The following is a 26,567-nucleotide window of genomic DNA, read 5'->3' on the forward strand; positions in this document are numbered from 1 at the left end:
CTCCACCGACGTACTCCTTCCTCCTATATATACCTACGTACCCCCAAACTACTATATACGGAGACAAAAACCTAATTCCACCGCCGCAACCTTCTGTACCCGTGAGATCCCATCTTGGGGCCTTTTCCGGAGCTCCGCTGGAGGGCGCATCGATCACGAAGGGCTTCTACATCAACACCATAGCCTCTCCGATGATGTGTGAGTAGTTTACTTCAGACCTTTGGGTCCATAGTAGTTAGCTAGATGGCTTCTTCTCTCTTTTTGGATCTCCAATGATGTGGAGATCTATTCGATGTAATCTTCTTTTGCGGTGAGTTTGTTGAGACCGATGCATTGTGGGTTTATGATCAAGTTTATCTATGAACAATATTTAAATCTTCTCTGAATTCTTTTACGTATGATTGGTTATCTTTGCAGGTCTCTTCAAATTATCAGTTTGGTTTGGCCTACTAGATTGGCCTTTCTTGCAATGGGAGAAGTGCTTAGCTTTGGGTTCAATCTTGCGGTGTCCTTTCCAAGTGATAGTAGGGGCAGCAAGGCACGTATTGTATTGTTGCCATCGAGGATAACAAGATGGGGTTTATATCATATTGCATGAGTTTATCCCTCTACATCATGTCATCTTACTTAAGGTGTTACTCTGTTATTTTGAACTTAATACTCTAGATGCATGCTGGATAGCGGTCGATGTGTGGAGTAATAGTAGTAGATGCAGGCAGGAGTCAGTCTACTTGTCTCGGACGTGATGCCTATATACATGATCATACCTAGATATTCTCATAACTATGCTCAATTCTGTCAATTTCTCAACAGTAATTTGTTTACCCATCGTAATACTTATGCTTTCGAGAGAAGCCACTAGTGAAACCTATTGCCCCCGGGTCTATTTTTCATCATATTAATCTTCCGTCAACAAGCTATTTCTTTTGCCGTTTTTATTTTGCTTTATTTACTTTGCATCTTTATCATAAAAATACCAAAAATATTATCTTATCATATCTATCAGATCTCACTTTCGTAAGTGACCGTGAAGGGATTGACAACCCCTTTATTGCGTTGGTTGCGAGGATTTTATTTGTTTGTGTAGGTGCGAGGGACTCGTACGTGGCCTCCTGCTGGATTGATACCTTGGTTCTCAAAAACTGAGGGAAATACTTATGCTACTTTGCTGCATCACCCTTTCCTCTTCAAGGGAAAACCAACGCAGTGCTCAAGAGGTAGCAAGAAGGATTTCTGGCGCCGTTGCCGGGGAGTCTACGCAAAAGTCAACATACCAAGTACCCATCACAAACCCTTATCTCCCGCATTACATTATTTGCCATTTTCCTCTCCTTTTCCTCTCCCCCACTTCACCCTTGCCGTTTTATTTTCCCTCTCTCTCCGTCCTCCTTCTCTTTCCCTATTTGCCTCTTTTTGCCCGTTTCTTGTTTGCTTGTGTGTTGGATCGCTTGCTTGTCGTTATGGCTAGTCCCCTATCTTCTCCGATGTCTCCCGAAAATGAAGTTCTTAATTTTAAGCAAAGGGAATGAGAAAATCTAAAAGACGCTTGGTATAGAATTTGCAATGCTCAAAATAGATCTACCAGGAAGCAATCTACTTCCGTTCTTCTCCGCAATTTTTATGTAGGCGCTACTCCTTGGCATAGATAGATCCTTGATACCATTACCGGAGGGAATTTCTTGGGTAGCCATACATTTGATTCTTATAATGCTATGATAGATTTGTTTGGCTCATCCCCTCTTTTGGTTAATGGAACTATGTTAACTTCGGAGCATGTAATGCAAAGACTTGAAATTATTGAAAATAAAGTTTCTACCGTAGAGTTAATTGAAAATTTGGATAAAAAGATCCACAACCAAATTAATCAATATGGATCTAAAGTAGGAGTCACTTTGAAAAATATTAAAGAGAAGGAACCCATAGTTAATGAAAGAATAAATCAGGATTCCACTAGAATCGATAAACTTGAGGGTATCATTACCAACTTGGGAACCACTTTTTCTTTCATAAAAAATACTCCAAGTACTCCAGCTAAAATTGCCAAGCTTATGTATGTTCCTAAAAATAAGGGTGTATCCTCTAGCAAGGAAACTACGGATGTCAAATCTATAAGTATTCATCCCAATCTTTTTGCTATCTTTAAGGAACCATTTGCTACAAATGATTTTTTCGATTTTGTGCCTAGAAGTTTGATAATTAATAAAAATAAAGAAACTCTTAGAAGTTTGATAATTAATAAAAAGAAAGCACCTCCTAAGGGTGATAGATGTCTCATTGAAGAATTACCAACTAAAGATACCTAGATCTATCTTCGCTTTTATGGCTAGCTAGGGGCGTTAAACGATAGTGCTTGTTGGGAGGCAACCCAATTTTATTTTTATTAATTGATTTTTGCTCCTGTTTAGTAATAAATAAATAATTTATCTAGCCTCTGTTTTGGTTGTGTTTTTTGTGTTTAATTAGTGTGTCAGGACCCCGACTCGATGTCACATCGATCTAGCCGGTAACACCTCATATCACCTTGCGGCCTCACGCACGGTATCCCAACGGGTGTCGCCTTACCTTTGCCCGGGACCGTTTGCGCATTTTGGCTCACGTATATGATAGCGTCGCTAGCATCCATATGATAAAGAGCCCAGGCTGACATGACTAGTCGTAAACCCAAAGTGGCACAGACTTACAGGGACAGGCATCCATGACCCAGCTTCGAACGTGTCGGTCATCAGCAAGTGGGTCCGGGCTATAGCACTGGGCTAGCAGGACTCCGGTAAACCGGGCTGTAGCGGGCTAACAGGACTCCGGTACTCAAAGCGTGACATTTCCCCGAAGGAACAGACACAGGAACGAAGAAGGACACATGCCGGCCAGCCTAAGTGTTCCAGAGCAGTAGCAAGCTACCATGGCTCAGCGGTAACACTAGGAGACATTTCCCGGTAAGAGAGGCTACTAAAGATAAACAACTAGATAGTCAGATCCCACACATACCAAGCATTTCAATCATACACACAATATGCTCGATATGTGCAAATACAACGAAGCATCACAACATGACTCTACGACACAAGTACTTTATTTAAGGCTCAGGGAGCCATACATATCATACACAAAGGTACGGGTCTCACGACCCAACATACAAGTCATACAGTCATACAAACCAGCAGCGGAAGTAACTTGTCTGAGTACAGACAACTAGTAAAATAAAAGAGGCTTGGAAAGCCTAGCTATACTACAAGGTCCTTCACAAGCTCAGGGTCACCACCTGGGTCTTTAGCCTACTCGTTGATGTCAACGTCTACATAGAACCCATCAGAAGGGGTTGCAGCGTCTTCTGTAAAAATGTAGATTATAGCAACATGAGTACAAAGGTACTCAGCAAGACTTACATCAGATCCTACATACATGCATATTATCAAGAAGGGTTGGTGGAGTTATTGCAGCAAGCCAGCTTTGACTCTTGGCTAGACTATCCTACGATACTCCAACTTGAAATGGTTTTGCGCACACGAGTCCACTACTCACCACTTCAATACACTACCGAGGATCCACCTCTGTCTTCCTACGGAAGAGCCATCCTCGGCACTCACACTTATCTTGAGGCTTTTAGCAGTTTCCATTTACTTGTCTATGAACTGTATAGGCAACCAAGTAGTCCTTTACCGCGGACGCGGCTATTCGAATAGATTATGATAACCCTACAGGGGTGTACTTCTTCATACATGTTTCCACCACTTAGCGTCTGCACACGACATGTGCTCGGCAGACTTCAAGCGAAAGCCGACGTGGGTGTAGACCACGACCTACCTAAACACTTAAGCCTCTAGTCCAGGTTTATCGCCTATTCAGGTTCCATCCGCAGGGAGTCCGGCCGAGGTTTCCCATACGGCCCCGAACGATGTGAACAGGGTTCCCGAGATACCTAACGGGTATTCGGTACACCCGGCCACGTACCTACCGCATCACAGCCCACCCCTACGGTCAGCGCTGTCCACGGCCTCCAGTAGGCTACAAACACCAGAAACTACTTGCAACTCCTGGACAGAGGACTAGGGTGAATAAGAAGTCGAGCGGGGTCATATTTCAGGGCCCAATGTATGGTAGTAGCTGAATCATGGATCACGAACACAGAACTCAGTTCCTGAGGACGGCTGCAATGAGACAACCCACCATGTACTCCTACATGGCCTCTCACCGCTACCTTTACCAAATCGTGTTCACACACTTAGCTCACACACAGTAGGACAGGTTCACACGCCTCTGATTCATCCCCGATGAATCAGACCTGACTCAACTCTAAGCAATAGCAGGCATGACAAACAAACATGAATGAGTAGGCACATCAGGGCTCAAACAACTCCTACTCATGCTAGTGGGTTTCATCTATTTACTGTGGCAATGACAGGTCATGCAAAGGACAAAGGGGTTCAGCTACCGCAGCAAGTAACAGATGAATCGGTGTTGTCCTAATGCAGTAAAAGAGAGCAGGAGCGAGAGAGTAGGATTGTATCGGAATGAACAAGGGGGTTTTGCTTGCCTGGCACTTCTGAAGATAACATTGAGTCTTCATCAGTGTCAACGATCACATCATCGGTATCACGTCTATCGAGAGGGGACAAATACCGGCAACACAGAAAGGAACACAATCAATGCAATGCACAATATGATGCATGATCATGACATGGCAAAATGAATGTGTTTTGAGCCAATGCAACTAGCAACAGATTAAATGAAGTTGGTTTGAATACAAGATTCAAATTCAAACTCCATATGTGATTATTTAAGTGCCCTTTATTTGATTTGTGCTAAACAGCTGCTATAAGTTGTTCTAACATGCATGAAAATGGTACAGATGGATTCCTTGAATTTTTCTGATAATTTTTCATATATAAATTATTTAATTTGGAGTTACGGTTAATTTTCTATGAATTTTAGAAGTTTTAGGCATTTTCTGGAATTTCCTGAATATTTAGAATTAGAATAATTCCAGAAAATGAATTATGGCGTCAGCAGGTCAACGTGGCTGGTCCAGGTCAAACCTGGCCAGTGGGTCCCATCCGTCAGTGACTAACCTAACTAATCTAATTCAGTTAGCGGCCTGGGGCCCATTGTCAGTGTCTATTAAACTAACTAATATTTAGTTAACACTAATCCTAGCCTAATTAACAGGCCGGCCCCACATGTCATGGACACAGGGGGGGTCAAAGGGTCAAACCCCCTGGTCGGCGGGGTCAACTCGCCGGCGTTTAGCCGCCGGCGAGGCTAAACGCGGCGGTGCAGGTGCGGGTTTCACGTACAGGGCACCGTTCGGGGCGCCGTTGGGCGCTATGGATAGCTGGGAGTGGCCCGCGGCGAGTGGTGCAGGTAGTTGGGTTCGGGGTCGCCGGAAAAGGCGCCGGCGACGAGCTTTGGCGGTGGTGGTGGTCGGTGATGCACGGGCGCGTCGCTACGATGCGTCGGTGAGCAAAAGGAGAGGCTGGGCAGCACCTGCTAGGCACGGGGAGCACCACGAGCAGCATGGTGAGGCCAGAGGGGCATGGAGGCTATGCGTGCAGCAGCAATGGCGGACGGTGGCTTCAGTGCTCGTGGGGAACGGCGCTACAGCACGGGGGCGAGCACAAGGAGTTAGGGGATAAGGTAAGTGGCTCACGGCGAGTCAGACGGTGCAGACGGCGGGGCCGGGGAGGCTCTGGATGCGGCGAATCAAGCGACGGAGATCGCCGGCACCGAGGTTGAAGAAGACGTCCGGGGCGGCGATGCAGCGCTCCCCTGGTTGCTTGGCTCGGGGTGGACGAGGAGGACGATGATGCGGAGCTCGGGGATACGAAGAGGGAGCGAGGGAGTGGTTGTGGCTGCGGCGGTGACGAACGGCGGCGACGATGGCGTTCGGCCGTTCGCGGGAGAGGGAAACAGAGGAGGGGGAGGAGCACAGGGAGAATGAGAGGGGCCAGGGGGTGCGTGGCGTCTCCGTGGCGCAGGTCAGGACGAGGGAGGGCAAGCAGGAGGTGGCGGGAGGACGTGGCCGCGGTCGCTCGCGTGCGGGCACGCAACTGCTTCGGGGCGAGGGGAGGAAGACGACGGAGGGGCTGCGGTGGTGGGCTGGGCCAGTTGGCCAGGCCGCCTGCTGGGCCGGCCAGGTGGGCTGCCAGGTAGGTCCAGGTGAGTTCTCTCTCTCTCCTCTATTTTCTGTTTTCTATTATTTCTGCAACTGTAGGGCTTTATTAAAAATACTTAGGCATCTTAAAAAAATCCTGGAATAATCAAGGGCTCTATTTAGATTATTTCCAACAGCCCACACTTATTTTCAGAATTATTTGGGCATTTAGAATATTTTATAGCATTTAAATGCCCAAATGCAAATAGAGTATGATTTAATTCAGAGCCCAATATGTCCTGCAAAAATATAAATCATTTTTGGTAGATGCTTTCACCTCTAACCAGAAATGTTGAACATTTTTAGAGGGCATTTTGGGTTTAATGAAAAAGATTTTATTTTGACCCTAGTTGAATTCATTTGGTGCTAGGGTTTAGTCAATCCCCATTTCAGGTTTAAATGAAATTTAAACTGTCAGGACCCCGACTCGATGTCACATCGATCTAGCTGGTAACACCTCATATCACTTTGCGGCCTCACGCACGGTATTCCCACGGGTGTCGTCTTACCTTTTCCCGGGACCGTTTGCGCCTTTTGGCTCACGTATATGATAGTGTCGCTAGCATCCATATGATAAAGAGCCCGGGCTGACATGACTAGTCGTAAACCCAAAGTGGCACAGACTTACAGGGACAGGCATCCATGACCCAGCTTCGAACGTGTCGGTCATCAGCAAGTGGGTCCGGGCTATAGCACTGGGCTAGCAGGACTCCGGTAAACCGGGCTGTAGCGGGCTAACAGGACTCCGGTACTCAAAGCGTGACATTTCCCCGAAGGAACAGACACAGGAACGAAGAAGGACACATGCCGGCCAGCCTAAGTGTTCCAGAGCAGTAGCAAGCTACCATGGCTCAGCGGTAACACTAGGAGACATTTCCCGGTAAGAGAGGCTACTAAAGATAAACAACTAGATAGTCAGATCCCACACATACCAAGCATTTCAATCATACACACAATATGCTCGATATGTGCAAATACAACGAAGCATCACAACATGACTCTACGACACAAGTACTTTATTTAAGGCTCAGGGAGCCATACATATCATACACAAAGGTACGGGTCTCACGACCCAACATACAAGTCATACAGTCATACAAACCAGCAGCGGAAGTAACTTGTCTGAGTACAGACAACTAGTAAAATAAAAGAGGCTTGGAAAGCCTAGCTATACTACAAGGTCCTTCACAAGCTCAGGGTCACCACCTGGGTCTTTAGCCTACTCGTTGATGTCAACGTCTACATAGAACCCATCAGAAGGGGTTGCAGCGTCTTCTGTAAAATGTAGATTATAGCAACATGAGTACAAAGGTACTCAGCAAGACTTACATCAGATCCTATATACATGCATATTATCAAGAAGGGTTGGTGGAGTTATTGCAGCAAGCCAGCTTTGACTCTTGGCTAGACTATCCTACGATACTCCAACTTGAAATGGTTTTGCGCACACGAGTCCACTACTCACCACTTCAATACACTACCGAGGATCCACCTCCGTCTTCCTACGGAAGAGCCATCCTCGGCACTCACACTTATCTTGAGGCTTTTAGTAGTTTCCATTTACTTGTCTATGAACTGTATAGGCAACCAAGTAGTCCTTTACCGCGGACGCGGCTATTCAAATAGATCATGTTAACCCTGCAGGGGTGCACTTCTTCATACACGCTCTCACCACTTACCGTCGTTTACACGACATGTACTCGGCAACCTTCAAGCGGAAGCCCAACGTGGGTGTCGGCCACGACCTACCTAATCACCTAAGCCTCCAGTCCAGGTTTATCGCCTATTCAGGTTCCATCCGCAGGGAGTCCGGCCGAGGTTTCCCATACGGCCCCGAACGATGTGAACAGGGTTCTCGAGATACCTAACGGGTATTCGGTACACCCGGCCACGTACCTACCGCATCACAGCCCACCCCTACGGTCAGCGCTGTCCACGGCTTCCAGTAGGCTACAAACACCAGAAACTACTTGCAACTCCTGGACGGAGAACTAGGGTGAATAAGAAGCCGAGAGGGTCCATTGGTTTCGGGCCCAATGCATGGTAGTAGCTGATTCTTAAATCACACATACAGATCTCAGTGCTTAAGGTCGGCTTCAATGAAACAACCCACCATGTACTCCTACATGGCCTCTCATCGATACCTTTACCAAATCGTGTTCACCACACCACTCTCATTTCCGACATAATCATTTCACTCTAGCCATCACCCAGATGAACCAGACCTGACACGACTCTAAGCATAGCAGGCATAGCAAGGTAGGAACAACACATACATATGGCTCAATCAACTCCTACACATGCTAGTGGGTTTCATCTAGTTACTGTGGCAATGACAGGTCATGCAGAGGAAATGGGTTCAACTATTGTAGCACACAGCAGTTTGAAACGCGTTGTCTTAATGCAGTAAAAGAGAGCAGGAGCGAGAACATGGGATTGTATCGATATGATCAAATGGTTGGTTGCTTGCCTGATGGTTCGATGCACTGATACAGTTCTTCGTTAGGGTAATCACGGTACTCCTCGGAGGCAGAACCTGTCGCAAAGGACATCGATACACAACCATCACCAAACAATGTGCAGCAAAATGATGCATGCATGAAACATGGCAATATGAGTGTGTTGGGCTAATGCAACTAAAACCAGAAGGGTTTGAACAAATTTGAATCAAAGATTCAAATTTCAAACTCAAACATGGCCTTTTAAAGTGCTTTTCCTTGTTCTGCTTGAAACATCACTTTAACTTGTTTGATCATGCATGAAAATAGTACAGATGGATAGATTGGATTTTTCTGATCATTTTTCATATATAATTTGTCCAATTTGGAGTTACAGAATAAAAGTTATGAATTTTTGAAGTTTAAATTATATTCTGGAATTTCCTGATTTAAATTAAATCCAGAAAATCAATTACTGCGTCAGCCTGACGTCAGTGTGACGTCAGCAGGTCAACGGAACAGGTCTGGGTCAAACCTGACAGTGGGTCCCGCATGTCAGGGTGATTATTTTAATTAAAATTTAATTAAAACTAATCCTGTTTAATTAACAGGGCTGGGCCCCACCTGTCATTGACTCAGGGGAGTCAACCAGGGCCCACCCGTGGTCAAAGTCAAAGCCAGCGACGCCGGCGTTTAGCCGCCGGCGAGCCCGACGCGGCGGCGGGAGTGGTTTTGGCCATTTCGGCCACCAAATGGCCCGCGGAGACCACCGGAGTGGAGCTGAGGACAAACCGCAGCTCTTGGCGGAGTCCGTTGGAGTCGGGGTGGCCGGAGTTGGCGCCGGCGACGACTTTGGCGGCCACCGGGGTTCGGTCGAAGATGAACTTGGCGCTAGAGGGGTCGGTGAGGCTCGTGGAGTGGCTAGCTAGGTGCTGCGGGACTCGGTGAGTAAGATGGACACCATCTTGTGGCCGGAGTGTGGCCGGAAGCACGTCGGCGACGAGATCCGCGGCGGTGCGGGCGTGTGATCCTCGTGCGGTGGCTACACGGCTCAGGAATGAGAGAGAGAGGGTCGGAGGAGTAGCTAGGCTCACAGCGCTCCCGTAGAGGCCACCGGCGAGGTCGGGGACGAGCTGAGGCGGCGACGGCGTTGAAGGGGATCTCCGGCGACCGTGAGCTCGGGCGAGGTCGGTGCGGCGGCTTCGGGGCACGCGAGCGCTCGGGGCTCGGCTAGCTCGAAGAAGTAGAGGACGGCGGAGCTTCTGGACAGGGTGGCGCAGCGTGGAGACGACGGGGAGCACGGCTACGGCGGCGGTGCGGCGACGGTGGCGTCGGCCATGGCGTGGGAGCGCGAGGGAGAGGAACTGGGGGCGAATGGAGGTGTCCAGGAGGGTCGGGGCGCGACGTGGAGCTCGTCCAGGCCATCAGGGCGGCGAGAGGTGGAGGCAGGGCGGCGTGCAGCTGCGTGGCGAGCTGCGGTGCCGCCGTCGAGCACCTTGGCTGCCTGCCTGGCAAGCCAAGCAGCTCGCTGGAGCGGTGGCCGGGCTGGGCCGGCCAGGTGGGCTGGCTGGTGGGCCTGTGGTGGCGCCAGGTAAGTTTTTCCTTTTTCTTTCTGTTTCTCTTCCTTTTTAATACTTCTGCAACTTTGTTGAATTAAATAAAATACTTGGGCAACTCCTAAAATCACCAAATTACTCCTGGTCCATAGTTGGATTATTTCCAACATGAAACATTTTAGTTTGGAGATATTTGAGCATTTAAATATTTTATATAATTTTAAATGCCCAAATTCAAATATTTATGATTTAATTCAAAAACCCTAAGATGGCCTAGGAAAATGTGCACCACTTTTGGCAGAGGTTCTGAACCAAGACAAAAATGATGGGCATTTTAGAAGGGCATTTCAGGTTCATTGAAAAGTTTTTTTAGTAAACCCTAGTTGGTTTCAGAGGGGACTGGGGGTTCTGTCATCCCCATTTCAAGTTTCTGATGAAAAGTAGACATGATGCAACACTCTAATGCATGGCTAACTAGGATGTGACATAGTGTCTGTGCCAAATAGAACCGTTGGGAAGACATGGGGAAAGTCTTTTTAATCTTGCTGTAAAAAACAGAAACTTTAGCGCTTACGAGAACTGCTGTTATTTTTATTTGGAAGGTGCTATTTAGTTAATTATTTTTGAAGACTATTAATAGATAAATTCCTCACGTCCAGCAATTTATTTTAGAATTTTTGGGGTTCCATAACGTGCGTTAGCTACAGATTACTACAGACTGTTCTTTTTTTTGACAGATTCTGTTTTTCGTGTGTTGTTTGCTTATTTTGATGAATCTATGGCTAGTAAAATAATTTATAAACCATAGAGAAGTTGGAATACAGTAGGTTTAACATCAATATAAATAAAGAATTAGTTCATTAAAGTACCTTGAAGTGGTGTTTTCTTTTCTTTCGCTAACGAAGCTCACAAGATTTTCTACTTTAAGTTTTGTGTTGTGAAGTTTTCAAGTTTTGGGTAAAAGATTTGATGGATTACGGAACAAGAAGTGGCAAGAGACTAAGCTTGGGGATGCTCATGGCACCCCAAGATAATATAAGGACACCTAAAAGCCAAAGCTTGGGGATGCCCTGGAAGGCATCCCCTCTTTCGTCTACTTCCATCGGTAACTTTACTTGGAGCTATATTTTTATTCACCACATGATATGTGTTTTTATTGGAGCATCTTGTATTATTTGAGTCTTTATTTGTTAGTTTACCACAATCATCCTTGCTGTACACATCTTTTTAGAGAGACTCACATGATTTGAAAATTATTAGAATACTCTATGTGCTTCAATATCTTTCGAGCTATATAGTTTTTGCTCTAGTGCTTCACTTATATCTTTTAGAGCATGGTGGTGGATTTGTTTTATAGAAACAATTGTTCTCTCATGCTTCACTGAGATTATTTTGAGAGTCCTACAAAACATCGTGGTAATTTGCTTTAATCATGATAGGCATTCAAGATTAGTAAAAAAATTCTTATGAAGTGTGTTGAATACTATGAGAAGTTTGATACTTGACAATTGTTTTGAGATATGGAGATGGTGATATTAGAGTCATGCTAGTTGAGTAGTTTTAAATTTGAGAAATACTTGTGTTAAAGTTTGTGATTCCCGTGGCATGCACGTATGGTGAACCGTTATGTGATGAAGTCGGAGCATGATTTATTTATTGATTGTCTTCCTTATGAGTGGCGGTCGGGACGAGCGATGGTCTTTTCAATCTATCCCCCTAGGAGCATGTGCGTAATACTTTTCTTCGATAACTTGTAGATTTTTGGAATGATTATATGAGTTCTTTATGACTATTGTTGAGTCCATGGATTATACGCACTTTCTTCCTTCCACCATTGCTAGTCTCTCTAATACCGCGCACTTTTCGCCGGTATCATAAACCCACCAAATACCTTCCTCAAAACAGCCACCATACCTACCTATCATGGCATTTCCATAGCCATTCCGAGATATATTACCATGCAACTTACCACCTTCCGTTTATTATGACACGCTCCATCATTGTCATATTGCTTTGCATGATCATGTAGTTGACATGGTATTGGTGGCAAAGCCACCGTTCATAATTCTTTCATACATGTCACTCTTGATTCATTGCATATCCCGGTGCACCACCGGAGGCATTCACATAGAGTCATATTTTTTTTCTAAGTATTGAGTTGTAATTGTTGAGTTGTAAGTAAATAAAAGTGTGATGATCATCATTTTTAGAGCATTGTCCCAAGTGAGGAAAGGATGATGGAGACTATGATTCCCCCACAAGTCGGGATGAGACTCCGGACTAAAAAAAGAGGCCATAAAAAGAGAGAGAAAAAGCCCAAATAAAAAAATGAGAGAAAAAGAGAGAAGGGACAATGCTACTATCCTTTTACCACACTTGTGCTTCAAAGTAGCACCATGATCTTCATTATAGAGAGTCTCCTATGATATCACTTTCATATACTAGTGGGAATTTTTCATTATAGAACTTGGCTTGTATATTCCAATGATGGGCTTCCTCAAAATGCCCTAGGTCTTCATGAGCAAGCGAGTTGGATGCACACCCACTTAGTTCGTTTTGTTGAGCTTTCATATACTCATAACTCTAGTGCATCCGTTGCATGGCAATCCCTACTCACTCACATTAATATGTATTGATGGGCTTCTCCATAGCCCGTTGATACGCCTAGTTGATGTGAGACTATCTTCTCCCTTTTTGTCTTCTCCACAACCACCATTCTATTCCACATATAGTGCTATGTCCATGCTCATGCTCATGTATTGTGTGAAGATTGAAAAAGTTTGAGAACACCAAAACTATGAAACAATTGCTTGGCTTGTCATCGGGGTTGTGCATGATTTAAGTACTTTGTGTGGTGAAGATAGAGCATAGCCAGACTATATGATTTTGTAGGGATAACTTTCTTTGGCCATGTTATTTTGAGAAGACATACTTGATTAGTTAGTATGCTTGAAATATTATTATTTTTATGTCAATATTAAACTTTTGTCTTGAATCTTTCAGATCTGAATACTCATACCACAATTAAGAGAATTACATTGAAATTATGCCAAGTAGCATTCCACATCAAAAATTCTGTTTTTATCATTTACCTACTCGAGGACGAGCCGGAATTAAGCTTGGGGATGCTTGATACGTCTCCGACGTATCTATAATTTTTTATTGTTCCATGCTATATTATATTCTGTTTTGGACATTATTGGGCTTTATTATACACTTTTATATTATTTTTGGGACTAACCTACTAACCGGAGGCCCAACCCAGAATTGTCGTTTTTTGCCTACTTCAGAGTTTCACAGAAAAAGAATATCAAACGGAGTCCAAACGGGATGAAACCTTCGGGAACGTGATTTTTGGAACGAACGTGATCCAGAGGACTTGGACCCTGCGTCAAGAAAGCAACCAGGAAGGCACGAGGTAGGGGGCGCGCCTACCCCCCCCCCCCCCTAGGCGCGCCCTCCACCCTCGAGGGGCCCACATTGCTCCACCGACGTACTCCTTCCTCCTATATATACCTACGTACCCCCAAACTACCAGATACGGAGCCAAAAACCTAATTCCACCGCCGCAACCTTCTGTACCCATGTGATCCCATCTTGGGGCCTTTTCCGGAGCTCCGCCGGGGGGCATCAATCACGGAGGGCTTCTACATCAACATCATAGCCTCTCCGATGATGTGTGAGTAGTTTACTTCAGACCTTTGGGTCCATAGTTATTTGCTAGATGGCTTCTTCTCTCTTTTTGGATCTCAATACAATGTTCTCCCCCTCTCTTGTGGAGATCTATTCGATGTAATCTTCTTTTGCGGTGTTTTTGTTGAGATCGATGAATTGTGGGTTTATGATCAAGTTTATATATGAAAAATATTTGAATCTTCTCTGAATTCTTTTACGTATGATTGGTTATCTTTGCAAGTCTCTTCGAATTATCAGTTTGGTTTGGCCTACTAGATTGATCTTTCTTGCAATGGGAGAAGTGCTTAGATTTGGGTTCAATCTTACGGTTTCCTTTCCCAGTGACAGTAGGGGCAGCAAGGCACGTATTATATTGTTGCCATCGAGGATAACAAGATGGGGTTTATATCATATTGCATGAGTTTATCCCTCTACATCATGTCATCTTACTTAAGGCGTTACTCTATTCTTTTGAACTTAATACTCTAGATTCATGCTGGATAGCGGTCGATCTGTGGAGTAACAGTAGTAGATGCAGGTAGGAGTCGGTCTACTTGTCTCTGATGTGATGCCTATATACATGATCATACCTAGATATTCTCATAACTATGCTTAATTCTGTCAATTGCTCAACAGTAATTTGTTTACCCACCATAATACTTACGCTCTCGAGAGAAGCCACTAGTGAAACCTATGGCCCTGGGTCTATTTTGTATCAGATTAATCTTCCGTCAACAAGCTATTTCTTTTGCCGTTTTTATTTTGCTTTATTTACTTTGCACCTTTATCATAAAAATACCAAAAATATCATCTTATCATATCTATCGGAACTCACTTTCGTAAGTGACCGTGAAGGGATTCACAACCCCTTTATTGCATTGGTTGCGAGGATTTTATTTGTTTGTGTAGGTGCGAGGGACTCGTGCGTGGCCTCCTGCTGGATTGATATCTTGGTTCTTAAAAACCGAAAAAAATACTTACGCTACTTTGCTGCATCACCCTTTCCTCTTTAAGGGAAAACCAACGCAGTGCTCGAGAGGTAGCAGTGTGCAATGTGTGGGGCACCGGCATGAAGGTTCGCTGAGACGAGCGAGGGGTCGTGGCGAAGGAGGAGATCGAGAGCAAGGTGGCGCGGCTGCTCGGTGACGAGAGGGTCAAGGCGAAGGCGGACACGTGGAAGGAACTCGCATGTGCGAGCATTGCAGAGGGTGGGTCCTCGCATGGGTACCTTCTCAAGCTTGTGAATTTGCTAGGAGAGCAGGGATCCCGATGGGAGAGCAGGCATCCTGTCATTGCGTGAATCATGACACCGATACATCGGACGGATCCAAACATCTACATCGACAAATACAAAAAATAAAACTCAAACGGCTTAGATTTAGTTTTATATATAGTGAAGTGGTGAGCAAGTCATGATCTGCCTTCGTGTTAGAATGATTATTTTTCATCTTGAGAATTGCTACAAGAAGATTGTCCTATGGCGTTTTGGTATTTTTGAGTTAATAAAAGTATTCTTTATCAAAAAAAGAATGTCCTTCGATATATCAAAATAAAATTTTATGTTTTCTCTAGAATATCTTTATCATATTTTTGAGTAAAATTACAGCACGCGCGACGTTTCTTTTCAATCCCGGTACAATGCCCCACGAATGGTTCGAACTGATGCGTCAGGACAAAGATTGCACGTGAGGTGTCATACTATAGCCGAACTCTATTTTGAGTGGGAAACACAATGGATTCAGGCGAGCTGAGTTCATATATTCGTCTTCGTTAGATGAGGACGAAGATGACAATGAAACAGTGATAATGAGGACGATTTGGATAATTTGAATTCAAAATTAACCTATTTTATTTCAAAACCTAATGTTTCGATTGTAATGTTTATATTTTAATTGTTGGTGCATTGGAAAATTTATCTATGAAAGAATTGAGCTGCTTATCTTTGATTATCTTCAGTAGCTTCAGTATAAAGAGAACTGAGGGGTGGCATTTGGTGGGAAGAAAATCTTATGCAACCTAGGTCACACGCATAGACCGTGAGACCCTCTCCAGCATAGGACACTTGGCAAGGCAAGTCAATTAATTCTCCAATTCCAATTAATTATCTATAATCCAATTCCTTCCATCCCTCGGTCACACCATTCTATCACCATGTATCTTGTAGGACATCAACGGAGCAGAGGAGCTGGCCGGTGGCCATGGACGGAGCAGAGCGCCGCTGGGGAGCTACGCAACGAGCAGGACGAGATGCTGGGGCGCCGAGGAGGGCGGTCGTGGACGACGGAGGAGAGCAGCTGGGGCGGCGGTGGCGGCCGTCGCGGCCGCGGCGAGCGAGCCGGAGAAGCGCCTCAAGGGCGGGCTTCAAGGGCACCAAGGAACGCCGGGCAGAGCAGCAAAGGCAGCGGGGACGGCGCCGGCTACGTGCTTTGAGATTTAGTTTTGCCACGTGTCCTATGCTGGAGAGGGTCTCACGATCGATGTGTGCGACCCAGGTCGCATAGGATTTTCTTCCCATTTTGGTGTCCACGGTTGCATGGCTGGGACTGCTGCCCATGGACATTTGATGTCATCGGATGCCCTAAGCCGATTGAGAGGTTAGCGGACTACACCTAAACGAAAGCATCCAATTTGGCGCTGCTCAGCCTTCTTAGAGCTAACATTTTGAAGCTCCTTTGAATCGGCGACTGCTTATAATGGTTAGGAATGCCAAAAGAAGAACAGAACATGAAACTACACGTGTCGATCACACCCGACAAGCTATCTATATCATACCTATAATTTTGTACAATTAACAGAGCAGATGAATTAGCTATTGTGAAATTTAACCTCTCTAGGCAGCCGTTCGAAAGCGCAAGGGAACAAGCTTTTATGTTGCTGCTTGGTCTAACTCTAATTGCTTTTAGAGGGTGACTGCATGACTAACTACTGACCATGGCCATAAGATCAAGATTTTCTCATCACTTTTACAGCTAGCCCTAAAGTCTTCTCGGACGGTTTCTTGGAAGTGATTTAGAAATCGTTACGTCCCTCTCTCTCTCTCTCTCTCGTTCTCTTCTTCTTCTTCTTCTTCTTCTTTTTCTTATTTTTCTTTCGAGTTAATCATGGGAAACTGGGTGAAAACCATCACAACCACTGATCAGCACACACACGATACCCCACACACACCACTTCAAAAGAGGGCCTCGTCGAGACAGTTTCTGCCTCCCGTCGACGGTGCTGCCGAACAGGTGGATCCCGGTTCTTGCCGACGGGAGGGCTTCGTTTTTATATGTTTCTTTGAGTTCTACTAGGGTTTGTGTTATGTTCAGGAGGACGAGACGGCGGCGGCTCCTTGAAGATGGAATAAGTTTCTCCCCGCCTAGCCACCATCCCTGTGGTGCATCTAGCATCGTCAGAGGGCGTGTGGAGATGTGTCTCTGGTGGATCTCGCGGGATTTAGTCAGTGGTTGTCTGATGGATCCACTCGGATTTAGTCCTTGTTCGTCTACGTCAATGTGTCTTCAGGTTGGATCCTTCCGATCTATGCTACTCTTCATCGGCGGTAGTTGTTGTTCTGGTGCGCTCGTCCTATGGGGTCTTAGCACGACGAATTTCCAATTGTCTAATACAAAAGGTTATGCCTGGCTCCGGCGAGGCAGGGATGATAATGACAGTATGCCTTTGACTCACATGTGCTTGTAGTCGTCGTTGTGTCGTCTACGGATCTTGATGTAATTTTTTTATTTCTTGTGTTCATTCTACTGCCATGATGATGAATAGTCAGGAAGTTTTTCCCGAAAAGTATTTTCAAGGTAATCTCTTGGGCATAATTAAAGATAAGCATATGGTCAACAGACTTGGAATCTGCTGACGCAAGCACTGACGAACATCAAATAATTTTGTGCACGCCCTCTAATACGCAAGCACTGACGAAAATCTTGTATGACCTGGTCATACGTTCATCTCAGGAGACCCCATCGACTAGCTGACAGGTGGATTTACAAATCTCAAAGCAAAAAAGAAAAAACAAAGTCTTCTTCCCCACTACGAAATCCCCATGTCGATTAGAATTCCGCACGGCGGCGAGCTTCCTTTGGCACGGCAGGATTATTTTTATATACCAACGCAGGTGGGGGTTGTGAGGGTCTTCAGCCTGCGAATCTCACCGGAGATAGGCGACAAGCTAAAAGTTTCTCTTGAGGATGCCCGTTGGTTTCTCACCGGAGATTAGCAACACCGGTCGTTGGCCGGTTTGTGCTTTTTCTTGTGGATGTCGGAGATCAGGAGATGGCCTTGTTCTACAGCACCACCGCAAATATATGTGTTCCCTCCAGGTTCAGTTGCTGCTGCATCCTTGAGGCCTCGGCGAGTAGGAGAGTTGCGCCGGCGTCCAGAATACTGGCCGCGACCGACAGGAGCAAGCGCCGTAATTGTGCCGGCGTTGAGGAGTATGGTCGCGAACGACGAGAGCAAGCATCCAACGTGTTGTGACCAGGGGAAAATCCGCGCCGGCGTCGAGGTGTGCGGCTGTACCGGCGGCCGGCAGTGGCAATCCGGATTTCACAACTTGGATTCAAACTTTCAGAGAAGAAGCTACCTTGCTGCTTCGAGATCCGTACTGCCAGGTGTCACCCAATGGAGTGGGTCTCCAGATCAGAAGTATACGACCCGGTCGTATAAGATTTTCTTCCTCTTTCCACACGGAGTGTCCATATTTGAACTTGCAAACTTCTTGAGCCCAAACACTATCCTAGACAACCTGGACTCAATGGCCGCTGGTGCTGCTACTCAAGCTCGTGTCATGGTGCTACCCTTCCCCGCGCAGGGCCATGTCATCCCGCTCATGGAGCTGTCTCGCAAGCTCGCCGAGCACCGCCTCGAGGTGGACTTCGTGAACACCGAGTTCAACCACGACCTCGTCATGGAAGCAATGGCAGAGAAGGGAGCAATTCCTAATGGGATCCACATGCTCACCGTTCCGGACAGCCTGGGCCCCGGAGACGACCACGCCGACATCAGCAAGTTTGTCGAGGACCTGCCGGCCGCCATGTCCGGCCGCCTCGAGGAGATGATCCGATCCAGGAAGATTAGGTGGGTGATCGTGGATGTGTCCATGAGCTGGGCGCTGTAGGTGGCCACCGCAGCGGGCGCCCGTGTTTCCTCGTTCTCGACCTACTTCGCGGCCGTGTTTGCTCTGAGGATGAACCTCCCGAGATTGATAGAGGATGGTGTGCTCGATTGAAGTGGTAAGAACAAATCAAACATTTCCATGGCACTTGTTTGCCTTCTTCATATGGTTAAGATTGACAAAGATTGACTGAGAATATGGAGTCTATTTAGGGAATGTAAAGGGGGAGGGGAAGATCCAAATGGTGCCGCCCATCGACGCGTCGGAGATCCCCTGGGTCATCCTGGCCAGCACCAGCACCCCTGAGAGGCGCAGAAACAACATCCAGAACATCCTCAAGACCAACCTGTCGATGGCCACTCGCCGAGGTGGTCATCTGCAACACTTCCATGGAGTTGGAGCCCGACGCTCTGGCCCTCCTCCCGAACGCTCTGCCTCTCGGCCCGCTGGTGGCGCCCACGCCGAGGCCGGTCAGACACTTCTTGCCCGAGGACCTCGCCTGGCTCGACGAACAGCCCCCGGCTTCGTCATCTATGTGGCCTTCGGCAGCTCCGGCTTGAGAGGCGAGATTCTGGACCATGGTTCGGCCGAACTCATGGTCCACGCCGTAGGATCGCCCAGCCTTGTTGCATGTGGATGCGTGTACCATTTGAATTCAAAAAGAACCGATTAAGGCCCAATCAGCCCAAGGCCTCATTAGTCTCTCTGATTGCAACCGATTAGCCTGCACACCCCTAGGCCTCCAGAGGCTATTTTTCTTTCCTTCGTAATGATGGATGGCACACCTATCCAAACACTTTAGCACATGGGCCAATGCCCGATGAATAAAAAAAGCAATCCTCTGCTCATTCATCTGTGATAATGTTCATCTTCCAGGTTGCTACATATTGCGGATGAGGAGCCCATTTTGCCCCACAACCCCTTTGCTCGCAGCATGAGAGCTCCATCCATGGCCGCGAAGAAGACACCTCTGTAGACCGACAGCACATGGCCGTTGCTCTAACTCCTGCCAGCATGGATGCGCTCTCTAACAGGTATTTACCCCGTTCAGTAGCCATCATAAAGATGATGTCTCATGTTTGATTTGCACACTTAGTTTTTTTTCCCTGAAAAAATGACTCAAACACCTGCGACCCCCTCCTTGCAGATCAAACAAAGGCGGCACCGAGCTATCAGCTTGTTCTAATCCTGGCTGTGGTGTTGTTGACTCAATCACAACGAATCCAGAGTTTTCAGAACTGCAATTTGGAAGATCGGCACCGAAGCGGAAAAGGTAGTACATTTTGATTTATTTTTCTACTGCGATTGTTTAACTATTGTTAGAAGTTTCTTTTCTATGTTGTACGATGGTGATTACGGCATAATATATGAACTGGCAAGTGTCGTTTTGTTGTTAAGTAGTTCATTAGTGTGAACCATCAGCAAACTCCAGGTGTTGTGTGTAGATACCAGCTAGTTTTTTTTCATGGGTACTATCTTTAGACTGTATTTTGCCGCCGTCAAACTTCATAAATTTCTTGGGTACATCAGGATGTTCTTGGCAAAAACTTATTTGTTCACTAAAAATACAGGTTTAGCAGTTTTTTAAGCATAATATGCCAAAAAACATGTTAAAATAATATTTTTTAGCAGAGTCTTTTTTAAGTGCACGGTGCAAGAAGGTCATGTTTTTAATACTCCAAGGTTGTTTTGTTTCTCTACATTTTTGCTGGATGAATACGTTATTGTAAACTACTCTTTAACTCTTTTGCCGCAACTTGTAGTAAGCGGGAAGCGTTTGAAGGACTGGACTACAGAATTGCCCCTTCAGTAAAAAGTCCGTTCCAGAAGTGTGTGGAACGCGCTGCTTTTAGGGGCGATGCAGATGTTTTTGTTCCAAGTGTTGGAACAATTTTTGATTCAAAGGATGAAGCTTATGATTTCTACAACATGTTCTCTTGGGAGTGTGGCTTTGGTATTCGCTATGGAAAGAGTAGCACTAATAGCAAAAAATACAGAACAATGCAGGACATCGTTTGCCAGTGCGTGGTATGCATCATTTTAAACTTAATTGTTTGTATGGTCTCGGTCGGTTTAGTGGTTCATACTACTTTTTTCTGCCTATGACTCTGTGTCGTTACCATTAACACAGGGCAAAGAAGAAAGGCCAAACACAACAACATGCCGCACTGGTTGTGAAGCTCGTATAAGACTACATCGAACTGACGACCATGGATGGTATGTGACCGTTTTCATTAACAAGCACAATAACCCACTATTTGTGAAGTGTGGTGAGAAAAAACAGTGGAAATCACATAGCGTCATAAGTCCTTTAGCAAAGGATTTTATTCGTAACCTCAGGGAGAACAACATCAGATTTGATCAGATATACAACATATTAGGGTCAGGTCTTGGATCTTCTCTAGGCGTGCCTTTTAGAAAGCAGACACTGAGAACACTTTGTGCAAGCATAGCTCATGATTCTATCGCCGATGATATGGCCAAAACCACTAGTATACTTCAGGATATGAGTGCCAAAGATCCGGACTTCAAAGTTTGCGTGCAAGTAGACGGTGTAAGCAAGGTGAAAACAGTAATATGGTGTAATGGTAAAAACCGTCTAGATTATGCACATTTTGGTGAGGTGGTTACTTTCGATACCACTTACAGGACCAACCTGTATAACATGCCATTTGGGCTTTTTGTTGGTGTCAATAACCATTTCCAGTCTATTATTTTTGGTGGCATCCTCATGGTTGATGAAAAGACTCCTACATTTGAGTGGGAATTCAGAAATTTTATTGACTTGATGGATGGGAAACATCCTACTACTATATTGACAGGCCAGATTATAAAAGTTGTCTTCATACATTGTCGTAGGTTATCAGGTTATACATATGCTATTATATGTTCGCCTTAGTTTGATCACTTTTCTTTTGTACTCCTATAGATCAATGCAAAGCTATGCAAAATGCTTTACAAACTACAATGCCCCACACCCATCACAGATGGTGCAGATGGCATGTGTTAAAGGTGTTGAAAGAGAAAATTGGACATGTGTACAGCAAACATTCTGTCTTCAAGAAGGAATTCCACGCGATAGTAAATGAAGAGACGGATGTAGAATCATTTGAGCGGAGGTGGCATCAATTGATTAAAAAATACAAGCTTCAAGGGAACAAGTACCTTCGCAGGATTTTCAAATGGAGGGACATGTGGGCAATGCCATACTTCATGGGCACTTTCTGTGCCGGAATGACCAGCACGCAACGGAGCGAGAGTGCGAATCATCTCTTGAAAAAGTTCATCAGCAGATCATCCCCAATGCACTTGTTCGTTAAGCAGTACAACAAATTGCTTGAATCCAGGAGCCAGACAGAGGACGAGGCAAACTATGTCAGCAAGCAGGTATAAAAGATCATGCATGTATTTTTTTTCATATAGCATGATTAATAATCAAGCTACTATCTGATATCATTTTATTTTATCTCACGCATTTATATACTTATTCTACTGAATAACAGACACGCAGACGGCTTGTAATTGGCTCTACTATCGAGATAGATGCAGCGGCTGTGTACACGAAGGCATTGTACGAAAAAATTCCACACGAACTTTTTAGATCTGGCTCTTTTGATGCACGCCATTCCAAGCCTGGTCATGTCTACAAGGTCAAGTTGTCGCCGCAACTAGCCTTAACTGATTATGACAAAAAAATATTCACTGTCAAAGTGGAGGACGGTTGGGATCTTGTCACATGTGATTGTGGATTTTTTGATCATGTCGGATTGCTGTGCTGCCATTCATTAAAGGTCCTATGTCATGCGTCTCAATCTCATTTATACAGCACTATAGTAATGATTGCACATCTGACTCACAAATTTATTTTTTTCAGGTCTTAGTTCAGAACAATATTGGCAAGATTCCATCAAGGAATGTAGTCAAACGATGGACTTTATGGGCAAGGGAATCAAGGCCGCTGCACCTCGCAAATGAGGGTGAATTGGGGGAGCTATCTTCTCAAATTACGTATAGAAGAAATGTTCTGTATGTGGCTGCTATGGACCTTATCAAGGAGGCAGAGTCCGGGTCTGAGTCATTCCAAACGGCGTTCGCAGCGATATGCGAGGCAAAAGAACAAATTGCAAGTAAGAAGGCTTCAGATATGCTTGTTGATACTATCGCCGAACAAGCAAATCCTGTCCGGCATACCATAACTAATGTTGGGTCAGAAACCCAACTGCTTCCTCCACAACGTGTGCTGTCTAAAGGACGTCCTAGCTCCCTTCGTCCAAAGAGTCGTATGGATTATATTGTGGCTAAGAAAGCTAAAAGGCACTACGAGGATGGCCCATGCCATGCTCACAAAGATACTGCCGGCCCAATGCCACCCCCTCCATCCAGAAGAAGGATTGTGAAGTGTAGTCTATGCAAGATTCCGGGGCACACAAAGGGTAATTGCACTGCTAGGGGAGTTTGAGTGCAAATGTTCAGATCAGTCAGGAATTGGGGCATCTCCTATGGTCATGGAAGTTTATGTTAAGTGTCACTACATTGTACCTGTAGCATCGCGGTGTGTTCATGATTTGCTAGTGTGCTTGGTGTACTATATTTTGTACTGTGTTTTTTTATATGAACCTGAACGCTCATGGATTCTTTTTCTCTTTTTTTGTGCCTCCATGCATGGTGAGACATCCAGTAAGATAGGAAAGGTTTTATCTTTAGTACGCCTTCAGTAAGATAGGGAAGGTTTTCACCCAGGCCAACACTCAATGCCACTGGACGAGACATCCACGCCACCATGCTGCCCACATTCCATGGTCGTCTGGTATCATCGAAAACACGTGATTTTGCACATGATCATTGCGCTACCACCACCAGGGTCGTCCCGGAAACAAAGGCCTTGATACCATCTCACCCGAGACCCGCCGCTATTCCAACCAAAAAGGAGAGTGGAAAGGCCTAGTCGTTCGCACCCATGGGCAGCCCCTAGCACAAATACCCAGTAGGGCGGCCCAAAAGCTGGCCTTCATCGACCCGTCCTGTGCGAGATTAGTTCGGTTCTACTACCCGGGCGCGAGATGAGTGACGAACCATGGCTGGGAGAGGGCCAACCCTTCGACAAAGGCAGTGCCCGGGCGACGAGGGAATGGATCAAACGCTGAAAGAAGCTGCTAACCGACCGGCCGACGCCGAAGATGTCCATCCGCCACCGCAGAACGACCTAGACCATCGCCATGAGCCACCACCACATCGTACCACCCACATTCTCGTCTATGGAAAATGGCCAGATCCAGCAACGACGAATCGTCTAGATCAAGCACCGCTACTTCTTTAAGAGGCCACCTTGCAAGGCCTAACATGCCGATGCCCAGGTCGCGGCAAGGGGAGTGGGCGAAGGGAATATGGCTGGTGGTGATAGGGTTTTCCCTCACGACGAGGGAAGGGTTTCGAAGGCCGAAACAAGCCGCTTATTGATGGGCCGACGCCGGATATTTCCATCCGTCAGCGTGAAACGGCCTAGACCAGCGTCATGAGCCACTACCATGTTGTGGTAGAGGCCACAACCATCTCCGTCGCCATATAATACTGGCGCACCGCCTATAGTCGACTATCGAAAACGGCCAGACCCGGCGCCGTCGCTGCTTTAAGGTGCCACCTCGCGAATCCTATAACGCGTTGGCACCACCGTGTGCCGCCGACCATCCGTTCTAGCGGCAACGGAGAGAGGGGACAAGAAGCCTCGTGCTCTTCTGACGACAGCTGGCCTTAATCCGGCGGCGGCGATGGGAGTGGGCGAAGGGGAGTTGGCTTGCGGCGCTAGGGTTTCGGAGCTGTGCGCGGGAGACAAAGGTCGTCTCTCCAAAGGATGTGAAGGAACTTTTTTAGCTTGGCAGTTGGTGGTGGTAAATCTAGTGTAGTAATATAACATGTAGAGTAAATTAGTTTTTGGGTATTTGTTCAGATGTCAATATCTTGTTCCTTCGCCTAGATGTATGTTTGTTTGCCACGCCTATGTTCGTGTGGCTATGCATCCTACCCTAACTAATCAATCCCTTGTTTTGTATGCTGCAGCATTGGTACGATGTTATATATGTTGATAAGTTAACCAAAGCGTCTGGGGCAGCAAAATGTTGGCTGAAGAAGTTTTAACATATGCATTGACTTGAGAAACGCTTCGCTTCCAAAAAAATGTTACCCCAGCAGAGCCGCCACCATATACACTTTGATTTTATGAACATTGACATACAAGACAGACCTGAACACGTTCTATCTGATTTAAGTTTCCAAACCATCAACATTTCATGCGGATAACAAACTGTATGAAGAAGTAGAACACAAGCAGTGAGTGATGTCGAACACTTAACATAGTCATTAGCCGTCTCATAGACCAGCAGATACAAATAAAAGTGCATTTTACGACTCACAACAAATAGTCTCATACTGAATTACAGACGCTAACACCGACAGACCACAACACACACAGTGTGTGAGGGCTATTAGGTACACATGGGTACATAGACATACAGCAACTCTCAGTCGCAAACATGAATTTCTAGTGAGAAAAAGATAGATAGTCTTCATGACAATGTTGCTTAGACACCGTTGATCTTTGGAATGTTGGAATCCATGGTCATGAGCAGGTATCCAAGCAGCTTCCTATGTTCAAGCAAGTTCGCCTGAAACATTTTGATTACAAAATAGTTGAGTTTTCCAACAACACTGCTTATGCATTTGATTAAGAATAAACATTTCATAGGACACCAAAAATCGCAGCAGCACAAACAATCTGATACCTCATCCAGAACAGGTTTGGCTTGGTTGTTCGTCATGTTCCTTGCGGCATATGCAACATATATCGCATCGTTTGGGCTGTTTTTTTAAGAAAAATAGTGAAGTATTTCAGCAACCTGGAGATCTTACTTACAAATGATAATTAAGACTGACTGTTTGTTAGATCTAACAGCGCTCCTGGACCCCCAGTGTGTTTGATAACGTTAAATCCCAGTGCACTAGGGATAGTTGCACCTAGCACAATAGACATGCAGTGTCCCAGTGCCTGGAAAAGATCATAAGCTCTACGATGGTGGTTGGCCACGGATATGGCGGGGAAATCACCATTGACCACAGGGTCGTACACATGCACTGTGGTATGTGTTCCCTTAATATTGTAAATGTAGCAGACCCAATTGAGATTGTCACGTAGTACCATAACTACCTGACATGGGAAAAGAAATGTTATGGAGCAAGACTACATTTTTCACAGATTTAGTTATATCAAAAAATGAGGTAAAGAAGAAAATGTGTACATTTTGTCAATATATAGCAAGTTACCTCTTTGCAGTCTTGGACCTTGTATGGTACACTTGGCCCCCTGAAGAAGTGCCCTATGGCTTCGAGAGGTGGAGTTCCTGCGTAAAGATCGCATAAGTCCTAAAAGAAAGTTTCATTCGTTAATTGTTTTGACCACACCAAATTATATATTATCTTAGGTACTTACCACGAACTCTTGAGGAAGGAAATGACGATTGCGCAAGCGAGAAAGATGCTCACAGGCCTTGCGGTCAACCTCATTGAACAGCACAACTACAGCTGGCATCACATCTTTCTCAAATGCACCGCAGAGCTGCTTCTTCAGGCTAGTCCCTGTTATAATGACTGGC

At 45.6% G+C, this 26,567-nt stretch overlaps 1 pseudogene; it reads left to right on the plus strand.

The window, feature by feature from the left end:
• The window catches only part of LOC123101600 (uncharacterized), a 24,516-nt pseudogene extending 1,133 nt beyond the window's left edge, over positions 1-23,383 (plus strand).
• Positions 23,384-26,567: the final 3,184 nt, after the last annotated feature.

The sequence above is a fragment of the Triticum aestivum genome, chromosome 5A, assembly GCF_018294505.1.
Source record: "Triticum aestivum cultivar Chinese Spring chromosome 5A, IWGSC CS RefSeq v2.1, whole genome shotgun sequence".
NCBI classification, from domain to species: Eukaryota; Viridiplantae; Streptophyta; class Magnoliopsida; order Poales; family Poaceae; genus Triticum; species Triticum aestivum.